Genomic DNA, 25,529 nt, shown 5'->3' on the forward strand with positions numbered 1-25,529 from the left:
CATAAATTTTCCAGACAGCAATTATAACCTGAAAATTATATGTACCTGTAAGTAGCAAACACATCATATCTATCTGTTACAATGAGATAGTATGAAGTATAAATGTGTTCACAACTTCACTCTCCTGACAAATTCAAAGACTTAATTGACTCAGGGGTAGTGAACCAATTTCTGCAGCTTATCAGAAATAGGAAGGCAGTCAGCACCTGCTGAAGGAGCATTTCAAAGAAGTATTCAACCCTGGTTGTATGCTTAACACAACTGTGCATAATTCCATCCCATTATCTATTCTTCTCTCAGTGTCAACCAGTCAAGAAAAAAGTCAAAGTTATATATAATGAAGAACATGAGAAGATAATAACTCTGCTAAAATTCTGCGGCTTTGTGGTGAGGAGTTTCAAAGAATCTTCTCCCACATTTAGAATGGGGGCAAATCAGTGATCTCAGCAAAGTTCTGAATGTAAATTTCTTAAAGAAAACAGACAAATCCAATTACAATAATTACACAAATGTCTCTGACATTTATCTATTCTCCTCAAATACCTCATCCCATTAACTAGAGACTTGATCGATGAATCATTGTGCGGATACTGTTATCTAAATGCAGAATGAACATGATCTTTGCAAACACAAGGAAACCTGCAGGTGCTGGAATTTCAAGCAACACACATAAAATTTGCTGGTGAACGCAGCAGGCCAGGCAGCATCTATAGGAAGAGGTACCGTCGATGTTTCGGGCCGAGACCCTTCGTCAGGACTAACTGAAAGAAGAGATAGTAAGAGATTTGAAAGTTGGAGGGGGAGGGGGAGATACAAAATGATAGGAGAAGACAGGAGGGGGAGGGATGGAACCAAGAGCTGGACAGGTGATTGGCAAAAGGGATATGAGAGGATCATGGGACGGGAGGCCGAAGCACAGAGGATGGGCAAGGAGTATAGTGAGAGTAGTGAGAGGAACAGAGGGAGAAAAAGGAGAGAGAGAGAGAGATAAAATAAATACATAAATAAATACATACATACATACATACATACATACATACATACATACATACATACATACATACATAAATAAATAAATAAATAAATAAATAAATAAATAAATAAATAAATAAATAAATAAATAAATAAATAAATAAATGAGGGGAGGTGGGGCATTAATGGAAGTTAGAGAAGTCAATGTTTATGCCATCAGGTTGGAGGCTACCCAGACGGAATATAAGGTGTTGTTCCTCTAACCTAAGTGTGGCTTCATCTTGACAGTAGAGGAGGCCGTGGATAGACATATCAGAATGGGAATGGGACGTGGAATTAAATGTGTGGCCACTGGGAGATCCTGCTTTCTCTGGCAGACAGAGCATAGGTGTTTAGCGAAACGGTCTCCCAGCCTGCACCAGGCCTTGTCAATGTATAGAAGGCCGCATCGGGAGCACATTCAGCCACTTCACAGAATTGAAAGGAATACCATCAACTCCTGTACACGGACTTTCTTGATCTCACAAAATCCTTTGACTGCACCAATCAGAGGGAATCTGGTGGATGCTCGTAAAATCTGGCTTCCCCCCATCTTCCCTCTGCTTCATGTTGGCACGTAAAACATCATCAATGTGTACACAAGAGAACCAACCTTCCAGTAGACTGTTGTCATTTCCCCAATAATTTTCTCAGCCTTCCTCACTCTGATGCTGCATGCTACCTCAAACAAGCTCTCTGTTGGAGTTGAGCAAATCTACAAGACAAATGGGAAACTGTTCAACAAATCCCATCTCCCCTGTATACCAAGGGCACCCTACTCCAACTGCAGCTCCTGAGCAGCATTTACCAGAATATCATAAGCTCCAGTTGTCAATGATTTGGTTTGTTCCTTTCACCATGTATGGGTTCTGCCTCTGTGTATGTCCAAGGATGTAGTGCATTCTGCAACGTTCATCTCTATTCTCAAGTCATTTTCCCAGAACTGCTACAAGTTGGTGGCCAGCTCCAAGTCATTGACAACTTGCTTATTAAAACAACTGAGAGAGTACAATGAACATTAGCAGAACAAAGTTCATCTACCAGCCTGCCACTATTGCATAATGCCTTTCAAGTATAGGTGCCCACATCAATACAATGAAAAATATGGACCAATTTCCATGCCTCGTGATCCATTTTTATTAGGAGTGACCATTAATGCTGAAACTTATCATTGTTAGAGAGAAAACACAGGGTTTTGCCAACTGAAGAACAGAATATTACAAGTTCAAAATGTCAAACCACAAAATTCATATGATCTATTGGAAAACAATGACTTCCACTCTATATCCCTAGTCATGGATGGATGTGATGTTTGCATGCTTGAACTACATCTCCTAAATAGACACTATTCCAAAATATGCCATAGCAGAGATTATTGGGTTGACATTTGAAATGGTTCAAAGCTGTTCTCAAAACCTACTCGGAAAAACTGTAACATTTCCACCAACTTGTATCAGTTCTGGCAAAATGACTTGAGAATAGAGATGAACATCGCAGATTGCACTGTGATCCTTGGACACACACAGAGGCCGAACCTACACATGGTGCAAGGAGCAAACCACCTCACAAACCATCCATCCAAACCCTTGTTCTATCTGCTGTTGGGATTCCCTGATAGTCTCAAAAGCTACTACATGTTTGTTATCAATACTTCATGTTTATTTAACTTTATGTCAACTTATGTTTGTCTTTGTCTTATACTTTGCTGTTGTTGGAAAAAGTCAAAATTCATGGCAATTATGCCCTGTGTATATGCTATTGATAACAATAACCTTGAATTAGGGTTTTCAGACTAGAGTGGAAATAAGTACCTTTGACTCTGAAGGACCGTCTGAAAAGAAGAAAAAGTAAGTACTTAATTTGTGGTATATCCTCATCCATCTGAAGAAGGTTTGCAGCTTTTCATTCTCAATGACAAGGAGAAATAAACTACTGTTAATAATCAGTCTCTCAATGATATGATATAAATAAAAACATTAACAGTTACTGGACATGAAGAAGTCAGATGGTCCATTAACAATTCTGCTCACAATATCAGGGAAATCTAACTAAATATTTCTATTGAAATTGAATTATGATATTCTGGTAAATAATTTTAAGCGGTTTCAAGCAACTGACATGTAGTTTGACTGACATAACTTTTCCTAAATTCATGAATCTTCCTGTGGAGAGAATAATCATCCTAGGAATTAGTCGAACTCCAATAGGGAAATGCCCCATCAGTTATCAAAGTACCGTACATGTTCTGAAAGCTCCTGACAGTAAGGGATGCATGCAGCACCACAGTGAGTTCCTTCAAATATCGATACCTCCACTGATATTCTTGTGGTCTTCTGACTGGCACAAATCTGCTGTACTCAAATCTGTCAGAAATATGAAAGTGAAAGGATGTCAGCTATTTCCTGGTGTTCACCTTGGTTTTTCAACTTGCACATCTTTTTTTAAATGAGCACAATCAAGTATGCCAACTCATGTGGATACAAGCTAATTTCACAAATGACTAATCTGACAGTGGAATAATAAATACAAGGAGGAGTGGAATTTGCTATCAGTCACAACTGATAAATACATAAAAGACTAAATGCATGGAGCTTCATTTCTGAAACATGCTTCCATTAACATCATGAACTGCAGAATGAAAGTGCAATGAAGCTGTGTTACTAAATTGTGTGGCCAGTACAATTGACAGGATAATTTTACATCATGTGTTTTGTACAACTAATGCTTTAGTAAAACAGCATGGCCTTTGATTTCCTGCACGCTATCACAAGAGTGTTCTTCCAGCTGATGAATAAGAATCAAGCACAATTGTGATAAATTAAAATTCAACATGGATTTGTATTCATAGTACAGTTTACTTATGAAGACAATGTCAGCAGTGAAGCAATATTTTGTCTTACTAGAATTTTGTTGAAAGCCAATAATGTGCTTATAAAATGTTTACAGGCTTACAAGTAGTCACAAACATTATTGATATCTTCAGCAGATCAAGACAAACTATACAACAAAAATAACTACTGGAGTCCTTTTAGATCTATGATTTCAGCCCCAGTTATCACAATTCTGAACAAACTAATTCTAAAATGGAGCAGATGTGTTTGTCAGAAAAAAAACAAAGACTTGCCACTGTGTTTGTCAGTTCTGACTTCAGAATGTTGTTGAAGCACCCTAAAGTCAATAAACTACCTTTGAGATATTTAATTATGCTGAAGTTTAAACACAAAAAAATCAATATGAATATGACTGGCTTCAAGTGAAGCTGATTAAACCACTTGCAGATACATACAAAACATCTACTCCCAATGTAAAATCACAGTGTGACCATGGATCCACTGGGTTTGACCCAAGTTTATGTAGGAGACTCAAATGTTTTTGAACAATGAAAACAGCCAAAACAAATAGACTCAGTGAGTTCAATTTAATATGATCGAAAGCAAACCAATTTGTGATGGACCCACTTGAAAATTATTGCAGTCCAAAACATCAAGCATCACTTCATCCATAGCGCAAGTATTGTTTTGTGTAGGTGTCTGCCAATTAAGATCTATTTGTCACTTCTGACAAAAATAAGTAAATGCAATTACCAGTGGCAAAATTCTTATTACCTTAAAACAAGCAAGAAATTGAAAGAGAAAATGCAGCAATATGAGGTTAAACAGCATCTGTGGAGAGAGTCAATTATTTCATATTGGTGGTTGCTTACTGGAACATGAAAACCTAGGGGTAAAGATTTGGCTATAAAGGGCAGGATAGACAGAACACAGACTGAAAATTGAGAAGGATTAAATAATAAGTGTGGATGGCAAAAGGAAATCGTAAGGAAAGAAGATACAAAGGAGATGTTAACAGGAATATCAGAATCAATAAGTTTATTTATTGAACTTAGTTCTGAATTGGAAAACTAGACAATGCTCAGAAATCTGTAGAATTTCATTGGAATAGCTTCAAAGGCCCAGGATAGAAAGGTGAATGTGGGAGTGGAACAGGACTGAGCAACGTGGACTTGTTGCTATCGGTAAATTCTACCTTGCTATCTTGATAAATTTGATCACACTACTCTTGTCCTTCTGACTGTCAATTTGATCACACTACTCTTGTCCTTCTGACTGTCAATGAAGCAACCTGATTTTGTTTTTTAAAACTTTGATAAACTCTCACAATTTCCAGAGTGCCTTAATTGATAGTTTCATGTCACTTACTTGCTGCTTGGATGCTGGTAAACTTTTTCTGCAAACTTCCTCTGTATCTCACTTTGTTAGAAGTTGAACAATGAGCTAAACTGAAAGAACACGGTTGAACAAGTTGCAAGCCCATGGTATTGCAGGAAAAACTTAGCATGGATAAAGCAGTGTCTGATTGGCAAAAGGCAAAGAGTGGGAATAAAGGGAGCCTTTTCTAGTCAGCTGCCGATTACTTGCAGTGTTTCACAGGGGCCTGCACTGGACCAGCTTCTTTTTACATTATGTGTCAATGATTTGGATGACGCAATTAATGGCTTTGCTGCAAAGTTTGCAGATGAAATGAAGATAGGTAGAGGGGCAGGTAGTTTTGAGGAAGTAGAGAGGCTACAGAAACAGATTAGGAGAATGGGCAAAGAAGTGGCAGTTGGAAGACAATGTCGGTAAGTGCATGGTCATCACTTTGGTAGAAGAAATAAGAATGTAGATGATCTTCCAAATGGAGAGGAAATAAAATAATCTGAGCCACAAAATGACTTGGGAACCCTCGTGCAGGATTCCCTAAAGGTTACATTTCAGGTTGAGTCTGTGGTAAGGAAGGCAAATGCAATGTTAGCATTCATTTCAAGAAGACAGGAAAATAAAAACAAGGATGTAATGTTGAGGCTCTATAAAGCACTGGTGAGGCCTCAGGGAATATTGTGAGCATTTTTGAGTCCCTCATCTTAGAAAGGATGTGCTGAAACTGGAGAGGGTTCAAAGGAGTTTCACAAAAATCATTCCAGCATTTGAAGGCTCTCGGCCTTTATTCACTAGAATTCAGAAGATTGAGGGGTGACCTCATTGAAACCTATCAGATGGTGAAATGCCTTGATAGAGTGGATGTGGAGAGTTTAAGACCGGGGACACTACCTCAGAATAGAGGGGCATCCTTTTAAAACGGAGGTGTCAAGTTATTTCCTTAGCTGGAGAGTGGAGAATCTGCAGAATTCGTTGCCATAGGCAGCTATGCAGGCCAGGTCTTTATGTATATTTAAGGCAGAGCTTAATAGGTTCTTGATTGGACAGGACGTGAAGGGATATGGGGAGAAGGCAGGAGACTGGGACTGAGAGAAAATTGGATAAGCCATGATGAAATTGCAGAACAAACTTAATGGGCCAAATGACTTAATTCTGCTCCTATATCTTATGGTCTTATGGTGTTGACTGTTTGTTCTGATAGTAATAAAACGTTTCCTCATGTATATCCTCATGCCACATCTGTATAAACTGGGCATAATAAAGAAAAATGCGTTGACATACCTTGGCCTAACAAATTAACTCCTGGTCACTTTTCCAGATTTTGATTGCCAGTATGAAATTTACAGCTTTCAAAAAATTTTAAGCATGCTCCAGGATATTTTGCTGATCTCATTGGACTAGACACCTATTGTTTACAAGAAACAGATAAACTGGATAGCATTGTGTGCATATCTGACTATATTCCTTCCAATATTTCAAAAATATTGTTCATGTTAAAAGTATTTCCCTTCACTGCAAATACGTACCAAAATGCTTTCTTGTCTTATTCACCTAATCCTTCAACACTTCAGGCCTGAGTGTACTGCCCTCACTGAGGTGTTGTAACATAAACTAGACAGTCAGCCAAATTCCATTCAAAAATGACATGAGAGTCAGAAAATAGTCTCCTAGCTCTTTATTTTTATTGCAGAATCAATGGCACGACATAGTGAATAAGGACTGAACAAACAATGCTTCTGCTGGGTAAACAACAGGATAGTTTTAGATTGAAACTTCTTTCACTTCTACTATAGGCATCTGGTCTCCTACCAGCCATTGTGATTTTCTATTTATGACTTCCTGACTGCACAGGAAGTGACCTAATACAGATCAACAACTGCTCATTAAAATAAAAGCTGAATGTGCATAGTCACATAGTAAATCACAAATGACTTGCCAAAGAATTGAGTCTGATCTGCCATTTTCTGAGAGTTCTGGTTGAGCTGACACTTCCCCACTCTCGAGCCCTTGAAACTTGCTCAGCTTTACTTTGACCATGCTCCCAAGCTCTGTCAGCTTCACCTGCTGTGGTCTGAGGTGATGCAGTGTTGTATGCTCATCACTCTTATGGTTCACGAAGTCCCTGACCATTCAACAAACTCATCACGATTCAGGAACTCCAACATGTTTATTCCACTGGCTCCTTCAGACTCAGTCAGAACATTTTAACAAATTTGCAGCCCTGTTACACAGGAGCCACCCATACTGTATTTAACATAATATCATCCTGAAAACAGCAATTATCTTTCTATAACCAATCTTTTTTTTACTGCAATTGAAATTATTGTCATTCTTTGATTCATAGGCTCCTCTTGGATGGAGATCCATTCCAAATGAAACAGATGAAGCTTTGAATGGTCTTTAAATTTATCCATGGTTCTGCAGGCATTGTTAGAAGTACCAGACTAATATTTATTCATGTTTAGACCTTTGTTCTAAAATATTTAACAGGTATATTAATATAATATACTCAAACTGTTAGGACAGCTAACATTGTCTTTGGTGCTGGTAATGCTTCCTGCTAGAGAATGTATGTGCTATGGAAAGTCGTTCACCCGCCCATGGAGCTACTACTGGAACACAGGGATTCTTCATTTTCAAGTATTTCAGCACTAGTTGCAAAGTGGAGTCACTGCAAACTCATCAACTTAACTTGAACTGATGCTCTATTTAGCAAACCACTGACTGGAACTATTGGCTTTGTGATTTTTTCTACTTATACTACACTATTACAAAAGTGACCTGTTCATCTTCTACATTCTTATCCTCATAACTAATTAATGGATGAAATGTATTCATATCTAAATTACTGACTGATGCAAGTGAGTGTGATTGCAGTTAATGCAGTAGCAAATGGGCATTCACTGATGTGCCATCAAAATACCAGACTACCCATAGTTTTGGGAGAAAGTAATTGGAGTATTTTTAGTTGAAAAATTAGCCCATTTGTTTTCATTGCATATCTGGTTATATAAAATAATACACATGCATAAGATCAGCATTTTCCAGAACCTCATTACACTTCAGTGATGGCTACCTGTGCACTGCCAGAGGCCTTCTGTGATACATCCATCTTCTCTTCTATTCAAAGTCTGCTTTTATGCATAAGTCTATGAATTTACAAACAACTGATCAACTTACACCTCTCTGTATTCACTTATAACTTCGATCTAAACATTTTCTAGGATATGTTCTGAGAAACATTCAATATTTTTTGCAATGTACTTCGAATAAAAAATTGTCAATAACACCTTATGTGGCAAAAACCGTAAGTATCACAGGAATGTTCTGTGCGTCTTTATTTTAATACTGATGCAATGAATTGCTTGAGCCTAAAACCTGACAGAATCAAAGATTCAAAGTACATTTATTATCGTATTACACTATTGCAGAATGCAACCCTGAGATTCATTTTTTCCACAGGCAGTCACGTAACTCAGGAAACCATGGAAGCTGTTCAAAGTAAACAGCAAACCCACTTCCACCCCCCATGCACAACAAAAAGCAAGTTGCACAACCGGTGACAAATAAAAAATGAGTGGATCAAGCCAGAATACAAAACACAAACACAAAAGACTTCAGAAATATTCAATTCGTTCTCTGCAGGCCACCCCAGTTCAAAGTTACACAAAATAGCGACGTAAAAAGGAGTGACCAGAAGACAAAAACACATCATAACATGGACTATAGAGTTCAATCCTTAAACAGCATTGATTAAACCTTTCCCAAGAACTCCTGCACTACACACAAGACCATTTGAATGCAGGCACCTTCCTTCATGAGCAGTGCATTAGAGAGACTGTCACATGCAGTCACCTTTCTCTGGCAGCAGCAAGCAAGAGGCTGGTAGACGGAACTGCCCACCCTCTCTCCTTCTGTACTTGCCTTGATTATTTCAGTCTTCGTCAGTGCTTCATTCGATGAGACTGGCGAGAAATGGCGTCGATCACAGGTTTGCGCTCCGTCTCCAGGCTTTCTGGCCTTGAGGCCGCACATTTTCTTTGAAGCCTCCTGGAGCACCCTCAGATACAGCAATGTGCCAGTTTGCTCAATCAACCCGATAACACACTACCAGAATATAGCTCCAGCTACACCAGATCGACATTTGAAAGAAAAAGACACAAAAGAAGTGAAAGAACTAGCAGCAAAATGGCACCTGCCCATCTTTTTAATTTGGTGTAATGAAATCCTGCAACATGAGGGATTTTTTCCGCAAAGGGGAAGAATTCTACAATTGTAATTGTTTGAGCTACTTCATCTCTTCTAGCACTCCCCATAGTCTAAAAGCAGATTTCCGTTAATATCAACAATCTATGCAAAATTGTAAACCAGAGATTGGAAAACATATTGCCAGCAAATTTAAAATGCCAGTTCTGAATTTATTCAGTGAGTGTACTTATCATGTAAAGTTTGTGCTGTATTCAATGGTTTTATCATGGGTGCAAAATAGAACCTTCTTAAGTTGACATATCCATTAATAAACTCCAAATCAGTTCAGAACAGCATATTAATACAGGCCCAGAGCGTATGCTAAGTCAATAATCACGCATGCAAGGTATTAGTTTCGTAAGAGAGTTAGCATGTAACACTTGCAAACTGATTTATTATTGATAATGTGGAGTGAAAATGAGTAGCTGATCTATGGAGACTGGTGCATGTAAAATCAGGCCACATAGCTGTCAGCTTCGCAAAACAATGAGGCACAGAATCAATCATCTTGACACATAACAAAACTATTAAACAAGATAAAGAGTTTTTCTCTTCTTAACACCAACTTTACTGCTGCCTACATAATTAAGAAAATTTAAGCTATCTGGAATATAGCTTTGCCTTAGATTTACTCTTAACTTTTGAATTCTTGTAGTTTGCATTATCTAGTTGTGGTTAATTTTGTTTGCTTGAAGTTTTTTTATGGTTCAAGCACTTTACTCCCTCCTTAAGCATTTATCAGGTCCTGGCTCAAACTAAGCTACAGTATGTTTACAATAATGCAAGATTGTTGTACTGCAAAGTATCCTTGGACATATGAAGTTATTACTTGTGTCCCGTCTGAGAGGTAGGTTAAGCAAGCACAGTATCCAAGCCAGTAAATTGCCTTAGCAATGCCGTGATTGTTGCCATGTTACACCAAACCAAAGTTTTCACTCAGAGGTGGTCAGTAAATGGGAATTTGTTCAGAGGAAATGGCTAAGGCAAGCTCATTAATAACATGCAAAAGGTATTTTGACAGGTACTTGGCTCAAAAAAAATAGAGTGATATAGGCTAAATATGGGGAAATGGGATGAGCTTATATGGGACACTGGGTTGTCATGATACAATTAGGCTTAGAAAGAAGTGACAGCTTAGAAAGAGGTAACATAGGGTTGGACGATGTAGAATCCTTGCCTTTAGAGTTAAGAAAATGCAAGTGTAAACGTCCCTGTTGGGAGTTATACACTCCAAACTCCAAGAATGTGGGCTAGAAATTACGATGGGAGATAAAAAAAAAGGCAAATGAAAAGGATAATAAGACCATATGACCATAATGATATGATAGTCATGGGGGATTTCAATATGCAGGTAGATTGAATAAAATCAGGATGGTACTGGAATCCATGAGAGGGAATTTGTAGAATGTCTATAAGATGGCTTTTTAGAGCAGATTGTCATTGAGCCACTAGGGATAAGGCAATTCTGGAGTGGGTGCTGTGTAATACACCGGATTTAATTAGGGAGCGTGTGGTAAAGGAACCTTTAGGAAGCAGTGATCATAAAATGCTAGCATTCACTGTGCAGTTTGAGAGGAGAAGGAAAAGACAAGTGTATCAGTATTACACTAGAGTAAAAGAGGTGTGAGTGAGGAGCTGTCTGAAATTGTTTGGTAGGGATAATGACAGAAAAACAATGGCCTACTGGAAGTCATTTGGATGGCACAGGATAGATACATGCCAGAGATGAAAAAGTATTCTGAAGGGAGGTTGATACAAATGTGGTTGACAAAGGAAATGAAAGACGACATAAAAACAAATTAAAGAGCAAACAACATAGCAAAAATGAGTGGAAGGTGAGAAGATTGGGAAGCGTTTAAAAACCAACATGAGGTAACTAAATTAGCCATAAGGAGAGAAAAGATGAACCATTAAGGTAAGTTAGACAATAATATAAAAGGGTGCTAAAAGTTTTTTTTCAGTTACATAAAGAATAAAAAAAGTCGCAAAAATGGATATTGGACTGCTGGAAAATGAGATTGTAATGAGGGGCAAAGAAATGACAGATGATCTTAATGTATCTTGCATCAGTCTTCACTGTGGAAGACACTAGCAGTATCCAGAAATTCTAGAGCGTCAGGAGTAGAAGTGAGTCCAGTTGCTATTACTAAGGAGAAGGTGCTTGGGAAGCTGCAAGGTCTGAAGGTGGGAACACGATAAACTAGGCCAGTGCCAGCATGGTTTCATTAAGGGTAAATTATGTCTGACAAATCTGTTGGCGTTCTTTGAGGAAATAACTGGCAGGATAGGCAAAGGAGAGTTGATGGATGTTGACTATTTGGATTTAGGCAAGGTACCGTATATGGTATTGCTTAAATCGATAAGAGTCTGTGGTAATACAAGAAATATACTAATATGGATAGAAGATTGGCTGAGTGAGAAGGAAGCAAAGAGTGGAAATAAAGCAAGCCTTTTCTAGTTGGCTGCCAGTGACTAGTGGTGTTCTGCAAGGGATGGTGTTAGCAATGCTTTTGTCATGTTATGTGTCAATGATTTGAATGCTATAATTGATGGATTTGTAGCCTGTTTAAAGATTTAAGGTTTGAAGATTCAAAGCATGTTTATTATCAAAGCATGTATAAATTATACACCTTGAGATATGTTTGCTTACATGTAGCCACAAAGCAAGAAATCTGAATAACCCAATTTTAAAAAAAGACCAAAAACCATTGCACAGAGAAAAAGAGAAAAGAAAAACAAATCATGCAAACAGTAGAAGCAAGTCAACAACATTCTGAATCAGACTGAGTGATCAGATCCAATTCCAGAGGAGCCAGAGTAGGCCCAAGCCTCAGTCCCGGTTCATCACACCAGCAGGGCAAAAACACAGAGCAGCCGAATCAGTTCACAGCTCGGAGCCATAGAAAATAAAACACTTGTGAGAGGGCGTGCAAAATCAGCCCGACCTTCTGCAGTTTCACAAGTAAGATCTCATTAAAAACTCTGAAGATAGCTTCCATCTAAGGTGATGCATGAGAAGGTGTTTAACTGACTGTATAACTTTGTATATTTGAACTGCCGGAGCAGACGAGTAAAATGTTAACTTATCTTCAGAGGACTAGAGATATGTCTGAACACTGCAGATAATAATGTCTGCTGCCCTGAACAACATCGGCTGCCAAGACCTGGAAGTAACGTTAGAATGTGGTGCACCAATCACATCTTTACGATGCTCGTATAGACATGGAAGGAGCATATGTAGGAGCTACATTAATTTTGCTCAAGAAGAGTGAGAGGCTGAGGCTGCCTTAGCAGAGGCAAAAGTGTATGAATCAGCAGCTGACTAAGATGTTGGGGACTCATAATTGCAATCAGCCATGTTTTGCCATCACAATAGCCTATGCACCTTACTAAAGAAAATGTCCAAACATATTTTAGACATTAAAAAATAGTGCTCCAGCTCTATAAGAAGAAGTTATGCCCACCATGCAGTCAACGTGTCTTTTACATTATCCAGCTGTTAACAGTCAAGGTTTACAGCAGCAAAGATCCACAACATCCCCTTCTGCATTTCCACCACAGCAAAGATCTCAGTCAAGAGTTGCTATTGATGCCAATCCTATCTGCACAGATATTGACAGACTGAACTTCCAGCCATCCTGGGGCACATATTTAGCAGACTAGTCTCTACAACACTCTCTTTCAAGAGCCATACTTTCTAGTCACAATGGAACTAAAAGTATTTGTCAACCAGTTTGCTAATTGTCTGTACTGGAAGTCAACCTTTTGCAATGCTGTGGAATGACTAAGTCTCAAAGCTAACAAAGAGCTGGAGCTTCTCTGTAAGTTGCTTGGTGGGAGTCACTGCAACATACAAGGATGATTAGGGCAGTGCACATTAGTAATCCAGCCAAGTATTTACAAATGCTGTAGCAGGTGCTGGACAAATGCAATGGCTCTCCAGAGGCAATCAATGAATCTCTCTTCAGCAGACAAAATAATTTTCCAAAGCTCTGACACAAAGAACCATGGAAGCTACTGGAGATTGCAGATCTGATGTTGGAACTTCAAACCATAAAAAAAATGAGGGTCATCTACTAGTACTGAGTTGCTTGGACATAGTAAGAGGAACAAAACCCTATAATGAAGACACTACTGAAGAATATGCAAGAACAGCGGATAACTGAAGTGATCAGGTATAAAATAAAGCATCATGCCACTTCTGCTATTTTTGTTCTTTGTGGAATTCATCTGCAGTCATGCAGAAATGCGAAATTATCTTAGTTCTGTGATCTCAATGTCCGACATCATCTCATTCAAAGAAAGTCTCTGGCAAAAGCATAGAAAGCCACAACCCCTTTCACAGTCCACAAAACTGAAGCAGAAAACTCTATCATGAAGATCGACAGACAATGTCCTATCCATAAGAAACATCACCCCTTAAGGAAATCCAGAAGATTCAGAGAAAAACTGCTTTCGGACAGGAGATACATTCTAAAGGAACATTCAATATCTTTCAAGTATTTCAATAGTGCAGTAAACAAAAGCCTTTAAAGCTGTGATATACTGCACTGACTGCAACAGTGTCCAGTATATACTGAATCAGAACCTTAGTCAGGGCCAGTATCTTGGGCTATTACAGATTACAGCCCACTCACAGCAGAGCACAGTGGGGAACCAGCTGAGCATTCATTAAATGTAGCTACTTCCTCACACACAGAGGTATGCACAGGAATCCCTTCCCGGAATCCTGCTCTAAAATAAGACCAGGCAACATCCATCTGAAAAGATATCCTGAGCAAAAAATAAAGGCATCTGTGATATTAGATGATTAGAGCAATGTGTCATCAGTAAAATCAACATTCTTTGACATATTTGGTATTCAAAGTTGTTTTTTCATACAGTCTACAGACACATGTAATGCCCTGTGGAAGATGTTTACTGATATGCTGTGAGGTATTTGTATTTTAGCAGTTTTCTGCAAGAGCAGTGTGTCCTGCTCATAAAAGTGGTTTGGCTTTGGTTAAAGATATGGAGACATGTTGCTCAAATTATGAATGTTGTGTCGGCTAATCAGGACTATCTGGTTTCATGCCTAGTGGGATGCGAGAGAAGATTCTAGAGAGTAGGGCAGGGTAAAATTTCTTGAGGACAGTAGTGTGGTTTGGTGTCTTTTGGTGGATTGTGCGGGGAGAAGGGCACCAGGAAAGATGACTGGAGGACCCCATCTGAACAGCAGACCCTAATGTAAGGAGTGCTTTGTAAGATGAAGGATTCCAAGACGATTAGTTCTACTAGTAAAGCTATATACCCATCTACTACAGAAATGAGCTCCAATGTTTATGTGCATATGGGACTGATTTCACTGTCATAGGACTTATTATTTTTTTCTTTTCTTTTCCTGTTAATTGTTTAATAAAGTTGAAAATAGGTAAATATGCTTTCTTTGTAATTGCATGCTGGTGTACAATCAGTCATTTCTTGGCAACCGATAATTGTATATGGGGCAGTATTTCCAAGGCATTTGCTACGATCAGTGTTCCTTAATTGGAACATGCTAACTTTCCTTCACACATTGATATGAAAACCAGAAATGAAAGAGTACTGGCACCGTCAGTTTCTGGGTTACTGATACCAAAAAGCCCTTTACACATCGTGGCATGCTCTCAACTATTGACTATGCATTTGACTCTCTAGGGTTTGCTGCTCCAGTCAGTGTCCAGGGACATTTCATGTTAAGAGCGTTGAGCTGAGACACTTGTGGAATAGATGTCACACTCCCAAAATAGGAACATGAGCAGTGACAGCAGTCATGCTCTTCCCTTTAGGATCATAAAGGGTTGAAGGCACTAAGGACCTACAGAATAATTCCACTATCTACAGCTCAAGATAAAGTGGTCTGCACCTTCTGGGATAAGTCAACTAAAGCTGCTGTTTCATACCTGAAGATCATAGATGCTGCTGGAGGTAGTGATATTGGATTCGTCCTAGGGAAGGCAAAGCTTGCTCCCAAATCAGTTCTCACCATAAACACAATAAATTCTGCACAATGATTTTTTTGCTGGAAATTCAAAGCAAAACTCAGAAAATTCTGGAGGAACTGAGCTAGTCAGGTAGTAACTATGGGAAGGTATAAAGAATCAACATCTTGGGCCAAGACCCTTCTTCAGGACTGGAAAGGAAGGGGGAAGACACTAGAAATGAAAGGGGAAGGAAGATAGCTAGAAAATAATAGGTGAAGCTAGGCAGGTAAAGGGCTGGAGAGGAAAGAATCTGATAGGAGAGGAGAGTGGACCATAGGAGAAAGGGAATGAAGAGGGGCATCAGGGTGAGGTAAAGGTAGGTAAGAAGAGGCCATAGTGGGGAATAGAAGAAGAGGGGAGAGGGAGATGATTTTTTTTTACTGGAAGGAGAAATCAATATTCATGCCAAAAGGGTGGTGGCTACCCAAGTGGAATATAAAGTGTTTCTCCTCCATTCTGAGAGTGACCCCATCATGTCATAAGAGGAGGCCATAGACCAACATGTCAAAACAGGAATGGGAATCGGAGTTAAAACCTCTGACCAGCAGGAAGTTCCACTCCTGGCGGATGGAACGGAGGTGTTTGATGAAGCGGTCCCCTAATTTATGATGGGTCTCAGTGATGTGGAGGAGGCCACATCGGGAGCATCAGTTGCAATAGACAAGCCGAGCGGATTTGCAGTTGAAGTGTTACTGCACCTGGAAGGACTGCTTGGGGCCCTGAATGGAGGTGGAGGGAGGAGGTGAATGGGCAGGTGTAGCACTGTGGCCACTTGCAGGGATTAGTGCTGGGAAAGAGTTTAGTGGGGAGGAATGAATGGACAATAGATTCAGAGAGGAAGCGATCCCTACAGAAAGCAGAGTGGAGTGGGGGAGGTAAAGTTGCATACAGATCTCATTATATGAAGGTTTGAACTCTGTGCTGCCGTTCTAGCAGTTGAGATGATAACTAAAGAGCTGGACACAGAACTAGATAATATCCTTTACCGACAGCAAGGTTGTACTCGGTTATATATTTAATGAAAGAAGGAGATTCTATGTTTACCTACATAATAGGATCCGACTTATCAAGCGATCAATCCAGAAGAGAAAATGGAACTCTGTTCCTACTGATCAGAACCTGGATGACCATGCCACAAGAAAGCTCCAAGCTAATCAGCTTACCCTCTGCTCAAGGTTAACAGACCCACCTTTTCTTGCTGATCCTCACCAGGAACATCATTTAGGCTGGTATTTTCAAAGTGAGAATGGTTAAAGACTGTATAGTAAGGCTGTTTGCAGTATCAGTCTCCGAGATTCTGAGACTGTCCTTTTTTTTTAACCAAAAACTTAGTGAAATGATCCTTTGTCTTTTTGTTTCAGTAGTTAAGCTTGGCATTCTATAGATGAAAGGCAGGGAGTGTTCTTGTCTCTGTAGGTGCAGTTTGTTTTGTATAAAAATCCCTTCTTGCAGATAAGCTGCCTTTTTTATATCATTTCCCGCACGATTTAATTTGGATTTCCATTTGAAGCACACAGTGGAAAGATATCCATCTCCATCATCTCTTTATTTGCCCTTGAAACAGCAATATCTGTGTGTCTTGTGCTTTTGTTAATATTGGTAAACATTTAGTAGATACATTTTGTAGAAAGTACGATATCATTTATCATTATTAAAATATTGCACCACAGGCTTACTTTTGTTTACAGGCATTGTTATGTAGTATAGCGTATGTGTATCTCCTTGGTTAACACTGATAGTGAGAAAAATTAACGGTATTCAGGTATGTGGTAATTCTGTATTGAATTAATACATATTTAACTTAACTTACTGCATTTTCATAAGTAAAATTTCATTAAAAAACCTGAAGGTTATTTTTGAAAGGGTATTTAATTTGCTACATAATTTTGTGTAGGAGGGCTGTAGAGGCAGAGTCCAGGACCAGAGGTCACAGCCTCATAATAGATGGGCATCTATTCAGAACAGAGAAGAAGAGGAGTTTCTTTAGCCACTGGGTAGTGAATCTGTGGAAGTCATTGCCACAGGCAGCAATTGTGCTCCTAATTCTGTTCCTATGAAAGAAAATTAAAGACAAAGTTAATTTTATTTTCAAAAACAGAAGTACATGCACACACAAGTACTATGAAAAACGTGCTTGCAGCAACATTACAAGAGCATAGCGTCATATAAGCAGCGTTCACAAAAAAATCATTATACAAAAATTATATCCAATTTTATAGAAAGGACATAGACAGAACAAAGAAAAACAAAGTAGGCTTTTTTGTGCTAATTTATCAACGGTGTTATAGTATTGCTAAATTGTAGTGATTAATGTTCTGCAGGTTGGTTTGAAGAACCAAATGTTTAAAAGAAAGCAGCTATTTTTGAAACTGGTAGTGTGAGATTCAGGCTTCCATACCTCCTGCCAAAAAGATGGCATGGGTTGGATGATGGGGATATTGGATGATAGATTTTGCCTTTCTGAGGCAGCACCTCCTGTAGATTCTCACAATGGTGGGGAAGTACTTGTTCATGTTAGGCAGAGTCCACCATACATACCAATCCACATAGAGGGATCAGAAGTGGAGAGAGTGAGCAGTTTCAAGTTCCTGGGTGTCAAGATCACCTAGGATCTAACCTGGTCCCAATATGTCGATGTAGTTATAAAGAAGGCAAGACAGCGGCTATACTTCATTCAACACACGTCAAAGTTGCTGGTGAACGCAGCAGGCCAGGCAGCATCTCTAGGAAGAGGTACAGTCGACATTTCAGGCCGAGACCCTTGTCCTGACGAAGGGTCTCGGCCTGAAACGTCGACTGTATCTCTTCCTAGAGATGCTGCCTGGCCTGCTGCGTTCACCAGCAACTTTGATGTGTGTTGCTTGAATTTCCAGCATCTGCAGAATTCCTGTTGTTTGCGGCTATACTTCATTAGGAGTTTGAAGAGATTTGGCATGTCAACAAATACACTCAAAAACTTCTGTAGATATACTGTGGAGAACACTCTGACAGGCTGCATTGCTGTCTGATATGGGGAGGGGGGGCTACTGCACAGGACCGAAAGAAGCTGCAGAGGGTTGTAAATCTAGTCAGCTCCATCTTGAGCACTAGCCTACTAAGTACCTAGGACATCTTCAGGGAGTGGAGTCTCAGAAAGGCAGTGTCCATTATTAAGGACCTCCAGCACCCAGGCATGCCCTTTTCTCACTGTTACTATCAGGTAGAAGGTACAAAAGACTGAAGGCACACACTTAGTGATTCAGGAACAGCTTCTTCCTCTCTGTCATCCGATTCTTAAATGGACATTGAACCATTGGACACTACCTCATTTTTTTAATATATAGTATTTCTGTTTTTTGCACATTTTTTAATCTATTCAATATATGTATGCTGTAATTGATGTACTTATTTATTTACTATTATTATTACTTTTTTTTTCGCTTCTACATTATACATTGCATTGAACTGCTGCTGCAAAGTTAACAAACTTCACATCACATGCCGGTGATAATAATCCTGATTCTGATTCTAATTCACTACTTCCTGTAGCTTCTTATGTTGTTGTGAATTCGAATTACCGTACCAAACCATGATGTCACTAGTCAGGATACTTCCAACAATATTTCTATAGAAATCTGTTCGAGTGTTCAATGACAAGCCAAATATCCTTAACTTCCAAAGAAACTAGAGATGCTGCCATATTGCAGCATTGAGCATAAATACCCCTTCATGTTCCCTGTACAAGATTGTGGAATTAGACATAAAGATAATTGAAACATATCTACATCAAGAAATATGGGCTCCACTTTGATCTGAACATAGCTTCTTAAAATTTGTTGAGCACCTGTCTGAGAAATGTGTCATTACATAAAGGAAGCCAGATATCAGGGACATGCACTATGGATACAACCATGGGGAAGAGGAAGGTTGTAGGAAAAGTCGGTAGAGTGTGCAAAAGGCTGTTTTCAAATCTTTCTCAGCGTTTAGTAACTATACACTTCTTGGTAATATTATGCTTCTTTTCTAACCTAATGGTTAAGAGAAATCATTTGTTGATAACTCTTTAGTTAGCCACAGATAGTTCCTCTGAACTACTTTTTTTTTAAATTTCATAAGGTATGTTGCTGAGAATTTAAATTAATAACACATGTCATTATCTATTAGCAAACCCATCAATCTAATTCCCTATTCTGTTTTAGCAAACTCATCTATCATACCTGTGCAAGTTTTCTGTATTTTAATTCAAGGCTTATTTCTAAGTGTGTCACTGAATGTTAAATTTTACATTAAGATCAGGTTTTCCTAAAGTTCCCCTTGCTATGAAATTACTAATTAACTCTGCCCCATTACACAGGGCAATATCTAAAATAGTCTATTTCCTGGTTGGTTCCAAGGCATTGCTCCAGGAAATTATCCCAGATACTTTCTCAGCCTTGGTCATAATGCAACTATATCTCAACTGTGACTATTAGATCAACCTATTCATCTGTGTTTGTGCCGTTAATTTGTCTTCCGTGTTATAAACGTCTTTGCTCATTTACGTAAAGCATTTCTGTTTTAATATTTGACCATTTTCCTTAAATTAACCTAATTCACTGATGCATTATTGCCATTAAAATTACTGAAGTAAAAGAAAAAGAATGAACAAATTATGATGTAAATGTATGGAGCTCTGTATTTGAAACTCAGATGCATTGCCCTGAAGGAATTGTATTTCAGAAACAAATCTTAATGTACGTAAGTTACTGGTGCACACAATAGTGAATTATTTTGCATTCAACTCTACTTTCTTGAGGCACTCTACTTATTAATCTACTTATTGGCAATAATATATCCTCCACAATCTCCATCTGCACAGGTGCACCACAGGGCTGTGTGTACAGTCACCTGCTCTACTCACTTCACACTTATGGTTGTGTGGCTAGGCACAGCTCCGATGCCATATTCAAGTTTCCTGCTGACACCACTGTTGTATGCCAAACAAAAAAATAGTTATAAGTCAGCATATAGGAGAGGGATGGAAAATCTGGCTGAGTGGTGCCATAACAACAATCTCTTACTCAATGTCAGCAAGTTTTGACAAACTTCTGTAGATGTGTAGTGAAGAGTATACTGACAGGCTGCATCACAGCCTGGTATGGAAACACCAATACTCTTGAATGGAAAATCCAACAAAAAGTAGTGGACACAGCTCACTCCTCATGGATAACGCCCTCACCACCATTGTGCTCATCTACATGAAGCAGCATCCATCATCACAGACACTCACCACCCAGGTCATGCTTTCTTTCCACTACTGCCATTGGGAAGAAGGTACAGGAGCCACAGGACTCACACCACCAGGGTCAGGAACAATTCGGCCATCAGGCTCTTGACTAAAGGGAATAATTTTACTCAACTTCACTTGTTCCATCATTGAAATGCTCCCAAAACCAATGGACTCGCTTTCAAGCATCCTTCGTCTCAAGTTCTCAATAGCTATTGCTTATTTACTGTCACTAGTTCTTTCTCTTTTATTTGCACAGTTTGTTGTCTTTTGTACACTGGCTGAATACCCAAATTGGTGCACTTTCATTGATTCTATTACGGTTATTAACCTATTATGGATTTGTTGAATGTGACTGCAAGAAAACAAACCTCAGGGCTGAATATTGTGACATATATGTACTTTGATAATAAATTTACTTTGAACTTTGAATTGCTACTTCAAGCAATGGCATTGATATTTTTAATTTTCTTAATATAAAAATGTATTTTCTTAATTTTCTCATCATTTATTCAATTTCATCTTTCTAACATAAAACCAAAGCTACAAACTTATTCACTTTCTAGGATGCAAATGCATTTTGCAGATTTGTTTTAAGCTACCAACACTATCTATCCAGTTGTCGATGAACAAAAATAAAATTCCTGCATCCACGCTTTGAAGTTCATAGTCAACTCTTTGATCAGTTTGACTCCATGGTATTAATATATCCATACAGTTCGATCTTCTATTCATCCCAAGCTCTCACTGCTGCTAAAGATGAGATCTACCTTTCAGACTTAACATGTTTTTCTTATAAGGTTTGCAGATTCACTTCTCCTTTTACTCTGACTCTTCAGCATTGCATCTCACTAATAATATATTTGGGCACTCTTTTGGACTAAGTTCTGACATGTTGATCAAAGTCAGCAAAACTTCTTAGAGATGGCAGCCTTTAAGCAATGAAGCAATTTTACAGATAAGGCTACACATAACATCATGTAAGGAGATGCCTCATAACAAAATGTGGAATGGCATCACTAAGCTACAGGCTCAGGTTTGGCTCAGGTTTGTCCCATTGTTTCTTACATAAACAGCCCCTCATTCTTACTAGTTATTTTTGGACCAAAATCAGCCATTTCCATACTTGAAGAACTGTAGTGGTAGGACAGTGATTATGGGACAGATATTGATGATGTTACCAGTGCCAAAGTCAGGGATTACCTGTGTATGACAATGGAAATTCTGACCTGCAGCACTGGTGCTAGCCCAGGTTGATAGTGACATCTACACTGCAGACTGAGGAGTGTTTACTGTTCAGGGACTTCCACGGAGCCATCCACTGGGTGCCTCTGCTATCTATCTAAACTTGGAAGGAAAGTGGTTGAGACAAAGTTGGAAGTGGCAGTAAGCAAACAGAATACGGTAATCTGGTAGTTATTGGGATTAGTGGCGATGAAAATAGAACATGCATTAACCTAAAACTAATAAATTAATTGATTAATGGCATTGAGTTCAAAACAATCAAAATTTTATGTCTCCACACATACAAGCACATCTTGGATGCAGAGTGACTTGGATAGGTTGGGTGAGTGGGCAAATTCATGGCAGATGCAATTTAATGTGGATAAATGTGAAGTTATCCACTTTGGTGGCAAAAATAAGAAAACAGATTATTATCTGAATGGTGGCCGATTAGGAAAAGGGGAGGTGCAATGAGACCTGGGTGTCATTATACACCAGTCATTGAAAGTGGACATGCAGGTACAGCAGACGGTGAAAAAGGCGAATGGTATGCTGGCATTTATAGCGAGAGGATTCGAGTACAGGAGTAGGGAGGTACTACTGCAGTTGTACAAGGCCTTGGTGAGACCACACCTGGTGTATTGTGTGCAGTTTTGGTCCCCTAATCTGAGGAAAGACATCCTTGCCATAGAGGGAGTACAAAGAAGGTTCACCAGATTGATTCCTGGGATGGTAGGACTTTCATATGAAGAAAGACTGGATGAACTGGGCTTGTACTCGTTGGAACTTAGAAGATTGAGGGGGGATCTGATTGAAACGTATAAAATCCTAAAGGGATTGGACAGGCTAGATGCAGGAAGATTGTTCCCGATGTTGGGGAATTCCAGAAGGAGGGGTCACAGTTTGAGGATAAAGGGGAAGCCTTTTAGGACCGAGATTAGGAAAAACTTCTTCACACAGAGAGTGGTGAATCTGTGGAATTCTCTGCCACAGGAAACAGTTGAGGCCAGTTCATTGGCTATGTTTAAGAAGGAGTTAGATATGGCCCTTGTGGCTACGGGGATCAGGGGGTATGGAGGGAAGGCTGGGGCGGTGTTCTGAGTTGGATGATCAGCCATGATCATAATAAATGGCGGTGCAGGCTCGAAGGGCCGAATGGCCTACTCCTGCACCTATTTTCTATGTTTCTATGTTTCTATATACTTTCTCAACTGTGGCAATCAGACAGGCTTCTATATGCACATCTTGCTCTGAAGCTATTGATTGAGACAGAAATGCCTGCAAGTAACCAAACACTTCCACCTAACTATCTACAGAAGTAGCTGCTAACCATTTGTCTGGAACGTGCAGTGCTCTGAAAGGTACTTGTACTTTTAGCAATGGTGGATAAACAATCAAAGCATCCCTTCTATAACTTTAATTCATGCACCTAAATATTTGCCACCACAGGAGGGTGCACAAGGTTCACTGGGCGTTGCAATGGAGCGGAGGAAACTGATATTAGATTTTTAGAAACATCTGCGGATGCTGGAAATGCAAAACAACACAAAGTGCTGGAAGAAATCACCTGGTTAGGTAGCACCCATAGAATGAACAGTTGACGTTTCGGGCTGAGACTCTTCATCAGGACCGGAAGTGGGGGTGGTAAGTGCCAGAACAAAAAGATGGGGGGAGGAGAAGGAGGATAGCTAGAAGGTGCTAATTGAAGCCAGAAAACTAAAGAAAAATAAAGAGCTGGAGAGGAAGGTATCTGATAGGGGAGAAGAGTGGATCATAGGAGACAGGAAAGGAGGAGGGGACCCTGGGAGAAGTGATAGGCGGATGAGAAGAGGAAAGAGGCCAAAGTGGGGAATAGAAGAAGAGGGGAGGAGGGACATTTATTTTATCTGAAGGAGAAATAAATATTCATGCCATCAAGTTAAAGGCTACACAGATGGAATACAAGGTATGACTCCTTTATCCTAAATGTGGCCTCTTCGTGGCGCAAAAGGAGGCCATGGACCGACATGTCTGAATGGGAATGAAAATCAGAATTAAAATGTCTGGCCACTGGGAAGTTCCGCTTTTGGTGTATGGAAAGGAGGTTCTCCATGAGGCAGTCCCCCAGTCTATGACAGATCTCACCAATGTAGGGGATCAGGAGGACTGCTGCATCATTTCAAAGGTTCAAAATTCAAAGCATCATTTTATTGTCAAAGTATGCATGTACAATACAACTCTGATATTCATTTTCTCCAGATAGCCAGGAAGTACAGAAAAAAAAAAAAATGGGCATCTTTGAAAGAAAAGACGTCAACCCCCTCCCTGCATGAAAAGGAAAAAGAAACAAAACACACAAACCACAAACTCCCCACACCTCCCGCACCAAAGCTAACCACAAAGCCCACACTGAAAACAGTGCTCAGAACATCAGGCCCCAAACCCCTCACTCACAAAACAAAACAACAATAACATCAAACCCCCAACCCCTCCCTGCACAAAAACCAGTGACAATATCAAAGGTTCATTTTATTGTCAAAGTGTGCATATTCAATTCATGGCGAGGGAGGGGCTGAATGAGTATGTATAGCACTTTGGCTGCTTGCAGGGCTGAGTGCTGGGAGGGAGATCAGTAGGTTAGGATGAATACAAAGGGAATCACAGAGGGAGCGATTCCTGCAGAATGTTGGGGGGGGTGGATGTCAAAATATGCTTGGTGGTAGGAACCCTTTTCAGATGGCAGAAGTTGTGGAGGATGATGTGTTGGATGTGAAGTCTGATGGGGTGGTAGGTGAGGACAAAAAGGAACTCTATCACTGTTATGGCAGTGGGAAAATGAGGTGAGCACCGATGTTCGGGAAATGGAGGAGATGTGGGTCAGGGCAGCATCAATGGCAGAGGAAGTGAAACTGATGTCTCTGAAGTCCTGGAATGGAAAGCTGCATCTTGGGAACTAATCTGGTGGAGGCAAAGGAAATGAGAAAAGGCAGTCCTGATTAAGGGTCTTGGCCTGAGACATCGATTGTACTCTTTTTCCATAGATGCTGCCTGGCCTGCTGAATTCCTTCAGCTCTTTGTGTGTGTTGCTCGGGTTTCCAGCATCTGCTGATTTTCTCTTGTTTAAGAAAGGGGGATGGCATTTTTACAGCAGACACATTGGGAAGAGATATTGTTGTAATGTGAGCATTATTAAAAGTAAGTTAATACTAATTAGGATAATGGGGGTGGGGGGTTTACTTCTGTTCTTTTTACTTCCGGTGTGCTTTGTTTATAGTGTCCCCGCCATGCCGCATGGGTTCTAAAAGCCTCTGTATATACATAATGGTTTTGACGTTCAAGTTAAAGTTGTTTCTTTGGGCATGACGTTGTCGAGTGTGCCTTTTTCGAAGTAGAAGTTACCACATATTTTTGGCGATGAGGTGAACTGATTTTGAGGCTGTGTCGGCACGTTTCGAACGAGTCCAGCAACGCCGATAAGGGACCTCACTTTCAGATGGCTGCATTTGGGACTATCGTTGAATTTGTGGACATAACGGAGGATTGGCCGGAGTATGAGGAAAGGTTGGGACACTTTTTTTCTGCGCTAATGGAATTACTGAAGAGGCTAAGAAACGCTCTATT

The sequence above is a fragment of the Mobula birostris genome, chromosome 10, assembly GCF_030028105.1.
Source record: "Mobula birostris isolate sMobBir1 chromosome 10, sMobBir1.hap1, whole genome shotgun sequence".
NCBI lineage: Eukaryota > Metazoa > Chordata > Chondrichthyes > Myliobatiformes > Myliobatidae > Mobula > Mobula birostris.